At 42.3% G+C, this 12,063-nt stretch overlaps 1 protein-coding gene across 1 annotated transcript in view; it reads left to right on the plus strand.

Annotated features, from left to right (window-relative positions):
• Positions 1-12,063, plus strand: part of FARS2 (phenylalanyl-tRNA synthetase 2, mitochondrial) — a 1,053,072-nt gene that overhangs the window by 1,002,253 nt on the left and 38,756 nt on the right.

Genomic DNA, 12,063 nt, shown 5'->3' on the forward strand with positions numbered 1-12,063 from the left:
AAACCAAGTCCAAGTGACGAGCCAATTAAAACACAGGAGTTAGAGCTCCAAACAAGGTTTTATTAGGACCCTACACAGTCCATGTTTCGGCAAGAATTCCTTCTTCAGGGGTCGATGAATCTTCTGCTGAATATCAGACCAAACCTTGAGTACTAGCAAAGCACGATTGTAATGCTGTGTCCGCGAGCAGGGACATAGTCAACCTAGCCAGAAGTAGAGAGCAGGGGAAAAAGGTGAAACTAGAGGACATGAATTGAGGTTGTGGGGTGGAAGACTTAGGAGTAATGTCAAAAAATTCTTTTTCGCAGTGGTTGATGCCTGGAATGCCCTCCCAAGGGAGGTAGTAGAGAACTGTGGTAGAATTCAAAAAGGTGTGGGATGAACACAGAGGATCTTTAATTAGAAAATGAATGGTATAAAAAACTAAACAAAAAAATACCCAAAACTTAAAGGGTTGCATATGTGTTTGCATGTCAAATGGTACTTAGGTGGCAACTCTGGCTGTATTGACTAAGGCTGGTGCTGGGCTGGCTTGTACGGTCTGAGTCCCACATATTGCAATCTAGAGCGAGCTTCAATGGCAACTCGGTAAATTGGAATGTGGGGACAGAGCTGAGTCTATGTCTTGCAAATGACAAACTCCAGTATTTGGAACTTAATTACAGAGCTGGGCGGATTTTTACGATCTATGTCCCAGAAACACTAAAGAAAGACTATGATCAAGTATATAATCTCACATTCACTGTTGATTTAATCTTGAATTGATAATGAATGTGACTGTTGGACAAACTGGATAGACCATTCAGGTCTTTATCTGCCGTCACTTACTAAGTTACTGTGTTTTTAATATGTTGAAAAACACCTTGGTTTAGACTGTTGTGTGTAACTGCTGAAATATAATTGAGTTACTGGGGAACAATAGAGAAGCATTCGCTAAGCCGTGTCCATGGTGACAGTAAATATGCATGAAGTGGCCATAAGAATTGTACAATTATGGGATCTGAAATGCTTTCTGTTCTGTTACTCAACATGTTTCTGCTGTATTCTTCATATGTACATATCTATATGATGTTTATGTTTATTGAAATGTAAGGTGAGGTGAGTTTTTAAGACATTATGCATTCACAAAAATCCAGACATGCTGGAAGCAAGAAGTGTTCCAGATTACTATTTTGAAGTAATTGGAAGCATCTGTAAAGTAAGGCCTTTATACCTATACTGCTCTGCTAAGCAAGAACACTGTATTTGCAGTAAATCGCATTTCAAGGAAGGTGAACTCTTGTTTATATTTGTTTATTGCAGTATTTAGATTGAATAATACTATTTGGCTAATAAACGTGCTCCATGAAAATCTTCAAATATTCACAAAATGCAAGTTAAAATTTAACATCCTAAGTCTATTTTTACAAAGATATTGAAGAGGAAGAAAAAGACTTCAGAAACTCAGAATTCTGTCTTGCTCATTAGTACTCCGTACTTGCAGCTGAGCAGCTTTCCTCACTAGTCAGAAAAAACCTCCTCCTTATTTTATCTTTATATACTGTTTGTTTCAATTAAATTTTACTTTTTAAATGTGTCCATTTTTTTAAATTTATTATTATTATCATCATTGATTTTTAAACTTGCTGAAATGGGACTTTGAAATTCAGACAAGAGACCCATTTCAGCAAGTTTAAAAATGAATGTTAAGAGAGAAAATAATTACAAAAATTTAAAAAAAGAAATTTAATTGAAATAAAACAAAAGATTAAATAAGAAGGAGGTTTTTTCAGACTAGTGAGGAAGCTGCTCAGCTGCAAGTCCAGAGTGCTAATGAGTAGGACAGAATTCTGAGCATCTGAAGTCTATTTCCTCCTTTTCAATATCCTTGTAAAAATAGACTTAGGATGTTAAACTTCAACTTGCATTTTGTGAAAATTTGAGTATCTGAGAATTTATATACTGCCTTCAATAAAAAGCAGTTCACAATCAAAGTAGAAAAGGAAAGGAAAGGAACTACAATTAACATATAGGACAGAAACTAAAGAAAATGAGCAGAGTAAAAGTAGAGGAGAAAAAAATCAGACATATCAAAGCTGCCAGATCAACCATCTACCATGGAAGTCGAAAAGTTATCAACCAGGAAACGCCTGGGAAAAAAAGATGACTCCTAAAGCGCAAAAAGGACAATTCAATGCGTAATTCAGGGGGAAGAGAGTTCCAGAGAAAAAGGCTGAATGGTGTGTGGATTCCAGCCTGGTAGCAAATAAAGGACAGGTAGCAAGCTGATGTGAAGTGGAAGAACAGAGAGCTCTGGCTGGTCTATAGGGTATAATGAAAGAGGCCAGATACAGAGGGGTGCCTTCATGTAGAACCTTAAAGGAAATTGCAAGAATCTTAAAGATGATGTGAAAGTGGACAGGAAGCCAATAATGCTGCTTCAACAACAGAGATACATGATCAAAACGGCGAGAATGAGAAAGTAGATGGATCGTGGTGTTCTGTATCATTTGAAGTTTTTTGAGAGCAATTTGAGGGAGACCAGCGTAAACTACATTACAATAATCTAGTTTAGATGGTACTAAAGTATAAATCAGGGTAGAACAGATAGTATCATCAAGAAAAGGACAGACTGTGTGTATCAAACAGAGGGAGTGAAAGCAAGACCTGAACAGAGAGGAAATTTGAGTCCTAAAAGTAAGGGCAGTGTCAAAATAGATCCATAAATCCTTAAGAGTATCTGCTGTTAGAATGGGGTCACCTTGTAAAGTAGGGACAGTACTGGGAGAACCTTGATCACCTGTGACCTATAAGGCCACCAGTTTCTAGAGTTCAGAATAAGATGATGCAAAGATAGCCAATCACTGATCCTATCCAAACATAACTGGAGAGATGTAAAGTCAGGGTTGGAGGGAGACTGAGGGTTAACTAACAGAATATTGTCTGCATAGATGCAGCATCAGATCTGTGATTCCTGAATCAGCAGAGGAAGAGGACTGAGGAAAATGTTGAACAACAGCGAAGAGAGGACTAAGCCCTGGGGGGGCGGGCCCACAGGTCAGGGGCTGGGTAGAAAAGAGAAACCAGAAAGGTCCTATCTGAGAGAAAAGAGGTGAACCAAGATAGCACAGTTCCTGAAATACCCAAAGCTTGTAGATGATCAAGAAGAAGGAAGTGATGGACAAGATCGAATGCAGAAGACAGATCCAAAGAAATCAATAAAACTGCCTTACCCTGATCCATAGCAGAGTAGCAGTCATTACGGAAGGATGTAATAATGGTCTCGGTAGAATGGTCCTTCCGGAAACCTGATTGGAAAGGGTGTAACACATTGGTGCTACACGAATCAGCTGAAGAAAAACAAAATGTTCTAAGACACTAGCTTAAAAAGGTAGATTAGAGACAGGTTGAAAATTAGAAACCAGAGAACTATCTAAAGATTTATCTTTAAGAATCGAGAAAAAAATCACTGCTGATTTCCAGCAGTCAGGGATGAGTCCAGAGGGGAACAACTGTTGATGATCATAGACCTGGCCAAAGGGAAGAGTCCATGCCTAGACTTATGAAGCAGCATGGAGGTGAAGAGTCCAGTGGACAAGTTGTGAATTGCATCGGGTTTAGTATGCATTCAAACACTATTAAGGATGACAGAGAGAATTCAGTCCAAGAGGAGGACACAACTGTCGCCAACACATCTTGAAAAGAAGGTGATGAGGAAAGGGTAGGTAAAGAGAGAGAAGCAGAGGGTGGAGGGGATGGAGGGTAGGTAGCCTTTAGTGAGGAAAACTTAGAGACAAAATAATCAGCAAAGTCAGGTGGCTGGATGGAAGCCAGATATTTATTTTATTTACTAGTGAAGAAGGCCCGTTTCTGAGACAAATGAATTGGGCGCTAGCAAGGTTTTCCTCGGAATGTGTATGTTTGAGAGAGAGTGTGTGTGAGAGAGAGAGACAGAGTGAATGTGCGACTGTGTGTGTGAGAGTGTGTGTGTGAGAATGAGAGTGTGTGTGTAAGAATGAGAGTGTGCGGCATCTCCATCTCCTGCCCTCCTTCCCACTCTCTCTTGTGTTCCCTCCCCCTTTCCTTCCCCTCCCCCTCCCTTTTTTCCTCCCATCCCCCTCTCAGCTTCAGGGTGGAGGCCCCCTCTCCCTCCGCCTTTGAGGGTCGTGGCCCCCCTCCCTCTTTGTTTCTCTCTGTCGTTCAGGGTCCTTCCCTCCCACTCCCATGTTGAGCCTCCCTCCCTCCCTCCCACGTTCAGGCTGGCTGGCTGGCTCCCACCCTCTAAGGTTGGGTGTGAGAGTCACAGGAGGGGTGGCGGGGGTGGTGAACTGTGAGCGTGCATGACTGTGTGTTGTGCCATAGAGATTGATTTTGGGGGGGGGGGGGGGCAGTGTCACAGTATGAGTGAGAGTGATTGTAAGTGTGTGTTTTTGAAAGTGTGTGAGAGTCTGGTAGGCACCAATATATGTCTGAGAGTGATTGTGAGTATTTGTGAAAGATTGAGAGAGCATGGTAGGCAGCAGTAGTGCATTTTTGTTAAGGCTTCAATACTAATTTTAATGTTTGGAGTGTGTTTGTGTGTTGTCATAGTGATTTTTGTGTGTGTGTGTGTGTGTAAGTATGTCTGAGAGTGAGTGTGTGTATTTTTGAAAGAGTGAGCGAGTCTGTTAGGCATTAACATGTGTCTGAGAGTGAGTGTAAGTGTTTGGTTTTTTTTTTGTTTTTTTAAAGTGTGAGACAGCGTGGCAGGCATCAACAGTGCATTTTTTTAAGGCTTCAGTAGTAATTGTGCTGTTTTGGCAGGCTTCCGCGATTTCCATCCTTGTTACTCTCCCCTTCCATTTCCCTGCACGGAGCTGCTTATGTGAAGGTTAATTCAGTGGTGCTGTGTGTCTGTGTGAGTTGGAGACATTTAGCTTTTGTTAGCATGGCTGCGTTTTGAATTTGGGGTGGGGGTGGGGTAGTTGAAGTTGGAGGCAGCTTGTTTGAGGTGCCGGTGACGACGGCACAGTGGTTATTTTCTTGCTGGGAGGGCGCTTGTTAGGGAAGCTGCACGTACCGGGAGCAGGAGCATGGGTGTCTAAATAGGAGTCTCCTTCCAGCAATGTTAGTGTTCTCCATGGTAAACAACAGCTCCCGGTAATACCACACAACAGCATCCAACGGGGTGCCTTGTGCTGCCATGCTGCCTCTTCTTTTGCGCTTGTTTACGGCAGGGTTGATGACGCCACTCCTTGTCCCCCCCCCCCTCCCTCTGTAGTGACGTTAGCAAACTGACGCTGCGGGTCTACGGCCTCCGCCTCTGCTCCTCCTCTTCTCCCTCCCACCCTGCTGCCGCCTGCCACTCCAGTACAGGGATTGTGTTTCTGCTAAGGTGTTTTGTTAGGCCTACGGCACTATTGCTCCGCCCTCAACGTCATCACGTTTGACGCGGGGGCGGGGCAGCCGGTCATGGTGGAAAAGCGAAGCCAGCTGGCTGTTGTGATCAGCTGTGCTCCGAGGGCGGGGCTAGCGAGTGGAGGGCTCAGAGGATGGCAGGGCTCCAGGGGCGGGGCTTTGAGGCTTTGTCAGCAAGTGGTGCGATCCCTGTGGAGGGCGGAGCTATTACGAAGGCGACGAACACTTCAGGGCTTCAGGCTTCACTGCAACGCTGCCGGCTTCAGAACGTTGGATGTGCTTTTTATTATATAGGATTTGTTACATTTGTACCCCACATTTTCCAACCTATTTGCAGGCTCAATGTGGATTACGTTCTCTTTGTTGTGGATTTTACTTGGCTCTCTAGTGTTAGGTAGCGGTCCAATGTTACACCGAGGATTTTCAGGCTGTCTGAGATTGGGAGGGTGTGATCCGGGATGCTGATGGTTGTGGGGTTGTCCGTGCTATACTGGAATGAGAGGATGAGACAGTGTGTTTTTTCATTGTTGAGATTTAGTTGGAATGCCTTTGCCCATGCGTCCATGATGTAAAAACCAGCTTTGATTTCATTAGTGATTTCTGTTAGGGTGGATCTGTAAGGGATATAAATAGTAACATCGTCTGCATAGATGAAAAGGTTAACGCCATGGTTGGATAAGGTCTTGGCTAATGGGGTCATAATTAGGTTGAAGAGGATTGGCGATAGTGGTGATCCTTGTGGTACTCCACAGTCTGCTTTTTTGGTGGTGATATGCTTGCTTTTGAGTTTACTTGATATGTTCTCGTGGTTAGGAAATCTTCACGCCATTTGAGTGTGTTTCCTCCGATCCAGATCTTGTCGAGTAGTCTCAGTAGTATGTTATGGTTTACCATGTCGAATGCACTAGACATGTCGAATTGGACGAGGAAGATGCTATTGCTATTTGCTGTTTGAATTTGGCCAGGAGAGTGAGGAGTACTGTTTTTGTGCTATGTAGAGGGCGAAAGCCTGACTGTGATTCATGAAGTATTGAGAACTTGTCTATGTAGTCTGTAAGTTGTTTGATCACCATGCTCTCCATCATTTTGACTGCCAGCGGTATTGTTGCTTCTGGTCTGTAGTTGGTGATTTCACTTGCTCTTTTTGAGGGGTCCTTTGGTATCGGGGTGAGTAGGTATGGAGGCACAGTAGCGAGTTTTGACACACGATTGAGGATAGAAAAAAAGCTGTCAATGACAATAAGAAGGTTTATGAATGAGGTTTGTGTAGTAATCCTTCTAAATTTTCCTTTGCTGACTTGACAGTATATTTTGTTTCCAAAGGTTTTTATAGAACCCCACCCCCACCCTATAAAAACCTTTCAAAACAAAGCATATTGTCAGGTTGGCAAGGAAATGTTTTAAAAAGTTCACTTTCCTTGAAATGTGATTTACTGCAGATACAGTGTTCTTGCTTAGTAGGACACTATCAGGCTTATTTTCGAAAGAGAAGGATGCCCATCTTTCGACACAAATCGGAAGATGGGCGTCCTCACAGGGTCGCCCAAATCGGCATAATCGAAAGCCGATTTTGGGCGTCCCCAACTGCTTTCCGTCACAGGGACAACTAAAGTTCACGGGGGCGTGTCGGAAGCACAGCGAAGGCGGGACTGGGGCGTGCTTAACACATGGGCGTCCTCGGCTGATAATGGACATACCGGTAGTTTGAATCTCAGTGTTCTTATCAGCATCACTTTCATGACGTTATTGCAATTCCCATTGAGCTGAATAAGGTTAGAAGTCTCAGTAGTGTTCTCCTGATGAAGGCTTGTTTTACCTTGGAAGAGTAAACTGGTTTTGTTTTATCCATCTTGTTATTTAGTCGTCTTCTACTTTTACATTTTCCTTTTGATACGCACAGCCACAGTGGTGCATTGAATACTATAGGAATAAGTTTGAGTTTTCCCAAAAGAAAGGGTGCACGTTTCAAGATACTTTGGGCATTGAACTGTTTTGATTTTTTAAATACACAGTGTTTGAAGCTACACACTGGAGAAACTTGGTCAAGTGATTAACATGGAAGTGGATTGAGCCTTTATTGGCTTTTCCTTTAAGTCTCAATACCCCTTTCTTCTTTTTGTTACAGTAAGCATGTGATTTTTTTTTTAATTTTATACAGGAAGCATTGACACTTATGTGGCATTATAAACAGGTTCTCAGGTCCTGCCCCAATGAAGGTATAAAATACATGCATACATCTCAACTTCGCCTGTACTGCACCCAAACTGTGCCTCCAGAAATGCATATGCACAGATGGTATAAAAGTAGGTTCACGCTTTCCATGCATGTGCTCGTTATGTATGCATGCGGTCGCAGAATTTTATAGAAGCCCTTTTTCTGTATGTGAGATAGGCAGTACACACAGTAAAAGCTTTTTAAAATAGCCCCCATTAAGCTTAACACACCTTGCCATCCTTTCATGAATAGACCTGCTAATTAGGCATTGTTTGGAGTTCAAAACAAATAGCATAACTATTGATGTTCTCTGCTAAGAGTTTGATTCACTTTTTACTTTAGTTAGGCTTTTGGACAATCTGCAAGCTCTTATTAATTTTAGCCATCTTTGTTTCATATTGGACTATAATTTGTGCTGTGTTATTTTTGGTAGCACTAATAGTATAAAAACCAACTATTGTAGTTGGTGTTTTTTTTTTTTTTTTAATGCTGGATATCGCTGGTTTTTTATATCCAGATGTTTAGCGCAGAGCTGATGCTGAATATCTGAGTTAAGGCGGCTTCTGGCATTTATCCAGGTATCAATGATATGCAAACCAGTACCTGGATAACTAGTTAGACAAAGTTAGGACAGCTTTTTGCTGTGGACCGAATATTGCCATTAACCAGGTAACTTCTAGGGGGTCACATTATAACATCATCTCCTCTCCTGTGCCTCAACAATCATATAAAACACCAGTGTATGGTTGGTGAATGTAGGAGCAGGATTCAGTGCAGGAATTTACCAACAAGACTTGGGTGAGAGATCCCTGAGGTTTTTTTTTTATGGCGTTAACGTAATATGTCCTTAAATGCTCTGCTTTAACAGGCAGCACTATACTTCACTGGGACCCTTTCCTTAATACGATACACACATTAGTAGGTCCAGATCAACTCCCCACTTAACCACACATATCTATCAAGTTGTAATCACACCTTTATTCCATCTTGCCTCAGTAGTGCTTGATTATCCCTCAATGGTTTCTTAGGGTAATCCACATGGCACTAACATCTTCATCGGCTTATTAATATTCTTTATAAGTGAAATTTTACAAAGTATTTATCTTCACCACTTTACTCGGACAAAAGGGGAATACGTTGTCCGACACGCATGTTTCGCCACTAGGCTTTATCAAGGACTTCCCCTAAAAAACAAACACACAAAACCCGTCTTACTTTCACTGAGCCCGGGGGTACTTTTAGCCACCCACACCCAATGCCCAGTATACTTTTACTCCCCAAAAATATCATGCTCATAATTACCCATACGCCGTCCTAGCGCCAGCTCAACCAACATGTCTAGGGTATAACTCCCGTCAAGATGGCGGCGGCATCTATCACTAATATCTTTATTCACCTTTCACTGATGACGTATCTGGAACCCCAAGCCCTCATTGGTCCCACCTGATCTATAGCTACGTTCGAATATTATGACTAAATTAAAGAGCCCCACTCCAATTCCGCATTAAGCTCCTTAGGGCTGACAGTATCCAAATAGAAGATGTACAACTGTTCACGATAATTCAGAAGCTTTTTCAAGGACCCCCCTTCCCTCCGGTCATGAACCTGTTCCAACACCCTCCACCGTATATCATCAATCCCATGACCTTTCTCAATCCAGTGCTCCACCAAGGGAGCCTGGGTATTCTGAGTAACTATACGGGATTTATGTTCTGTCAAGCGCACCTTAATTGGCCTACTGCTCCGGCCTATGTAAATAAGATCACATGGGCAACGAATGCAGTAGACTATATTTTTAGTTTCACAATCCGTGATACCCTTAGATCTCAAAATTTTTCTAGTGCCCGGATCCACTCAATGGCTTCCCTCCATTGCACTATCATACCACTGACACTTCCCACACTTTCTATGCTCACCCCCACCACCATCTTTATCCTGGGGGCTAGCAAACCTATTCCTAGCCAACTTATCCCCTATCGTTTGACCTCTAGTATATGCAAACATCGGAAGGTCCGGGAAACAAGGATATAATTGCATCACATGCCAATGTTTACGAATGCATTGCACCATAGATTGACTCACTTCTGTAAAAGGCAATAGACACATAAACCCATCCATTTGCATCTTCTGACGATCTAATAGTAGCAATTCCCGCTGGGCAAATCTAGCCCTAAGATATGCCTTGCGAATTGCAGATTTTGGGTATCCCCTAGCTTCAAATCTCAACCCCAACTCCTGCGCTTTTATTTTAAATTCCGCTAGAGATGAACAAACTCTCCTCACACGTAGGAACTGGCTTATGGGCAACCCATATTTAAGCCTATACGGGTGATAGCTTCCAAATTGGAGGAACGTATTTCTACTCACAGGCTTCCTATACAATGTTGTCACTAATCTAGTACTTTCCTTATATACAAGCATATCCAGAAATTCAATTTTTTCTTTACTTGCTGATTTTGTAAATTTGATGTTCCTATCAAGGGAATTTAGCCACCCCACAAATTCATCCAACTGCTTTTCTGTCTTTGTCCATAAAAAGAACACATCATCCAAGTAACGTTTCCAACTCAAGATATTTTCAAAATACTCAGATGGATAAATCCACCTCTCCTCCATACGAGCAATGTACAATGTAGCAATTGAAGGGGCAGCTGTTGCTCCCATAGCAACCCCTTCTGTTTGTTGAAAAAACTGATCATTGTACCAAAAATAGTTATTATATATCACCAGCTCAGCCAATTGCAGTATCAACTCAACAGGAATTCGATGGTGCTGTGTTCTTTTTTCTAATGTTTCCCTTATAATATCCATAGCACCTCCCTGGGGTATCCGGGTATATAGTGAGACTATATCTAACGTGACTAACCACATATCTTGAGCGATATTGTCAATTTTACTTATTTCCCTAAGGAAATGAGAAGAGTCTTTAACATAGGATGTCATCGAAAATACCGACTCTCTTAAAAATACATCCAAAAACTTAGATAAAGGCTCCAAGACCGAAAACTTTGTAGAGACGATTGGCCGTCCAGGCGGATGACTTAAATTTTTGTGCACCTTCGGAACAAAATATATTTTAGGCGTCTGCAGATTTTCTTCCGCCAAAAATCTGCCTTCTTTAGCTGTTAATATATGCTGTTCCACCGCTGGTCCAATCAACGCCCTAATTCGGTCCTGTAGTTCTTCCATCGGATCACCCTTCAAAACCTTATACGCTCCCTGGTCCGCAAGCTGACCCAGGGCTTCCTGATGATAATCTTCTCTATCCCAAATCACTGTGGCCCCTCCTTTATCCGCTTTCACAATTATAATAGACGATTCATCCTGTAATTGTTGTAATGCTCGCCAATGAGTGTTTGACAAATTACTTTTAACATATTTATTACATTTCTCCAAAGCTTCCAAATCCCGTAGCACCAGTTCTTTAAATGTTGACACCACCGTATTCATAGGACCTGGAGGGTTCCATTTTGAAGCTGGCTTTACAACTGAAGTATCCATTGTGCACACATTTTCTAAAAAATAGATCTTACATTGTAGTTTTCTAAAAAAGTTTTTGTAGGGCTATTCAAAGGCGGAAACCATCATGTCTGGTAGTAGGAACAAACCCCAGACCCAAGTGCAATACTTGGCTCTGTGCCTCCATAAGTGAAAAATTAGAAATATTAATTACTGTTTCCTGGTCACTCTCTCTCTCGGGTCCCCCGTACGGTCTTGATCTCGATCCCTGTTAGATTGTTGTCTGTACGGGGCCCCCTTTGATCTTGTCTTGGGCCCCTCCTGTTCACTAGGCTCTGGATCACTCCCTGTGCCCATCTCATCGCTATCCCCCGAAGATCCTTCGAAGGCAACTTTCTTCCGAGCACTTCCTACGATCTCACGTTTCTGCCAAGTGTATACTCTCCCCAGTTGATAATCACGCTCATCCCTCTTCAGTTTCTTAATTTTAACTTGCCTCGTGGACTCCTTTAGCTGTTGCACCGTCTGTTTTAATTCTCCCATTTTTTTCTCAAATTCATCCACACTGCACTGTTGCTTTAATTGTTCTTCCGTGGTGGTAATCTGAACTTTTAAATCCACCTCTACTTGCACTGTTGTTTCCACAATTAAAGCCATCAGGTCTCTGCTACATTTATTTAAAATAGCTGACCACTTATCCATCAATACTTTGTCAGACATGAAAATCCTGGGTTCTTTTATTATTCGTAAACCCCGTGGGATCCATGACTTACGGAGATATTGTACCAAAGTACCAGCATGCAGTTCAGCCCTCACCAATCTTTTCTGTAATGTCTCTAATTCAGTCCAAGAGCCCAGGTGCTCCATATCATCAGTGTCTTCAAAAAGCGCAGGGCGTATGGGTAATTATGAGCATGATATTTTTGGGGAGTAAAAGTATATTGGGCATTGGGTGTGGGTGGCTAAAAGTACCCCCGGGCTCAGTGAAAGTAAGACGGGTTTTGTGTGTTTGTT

This window comes from Microcaecilia unicolor, chromosome 1 (genome assembly GCF_901765095.1).
Source record: "Microcaecilia unicolor chromosome 1, aMicUni1.1, whole genome shotgun sequence".
NCBI lineage: Eukaryota > Metazoa > Chordata > Amphibia > Gymnophiona > Siphonopidae > Microcaecilia > Microcaecilia unicolor.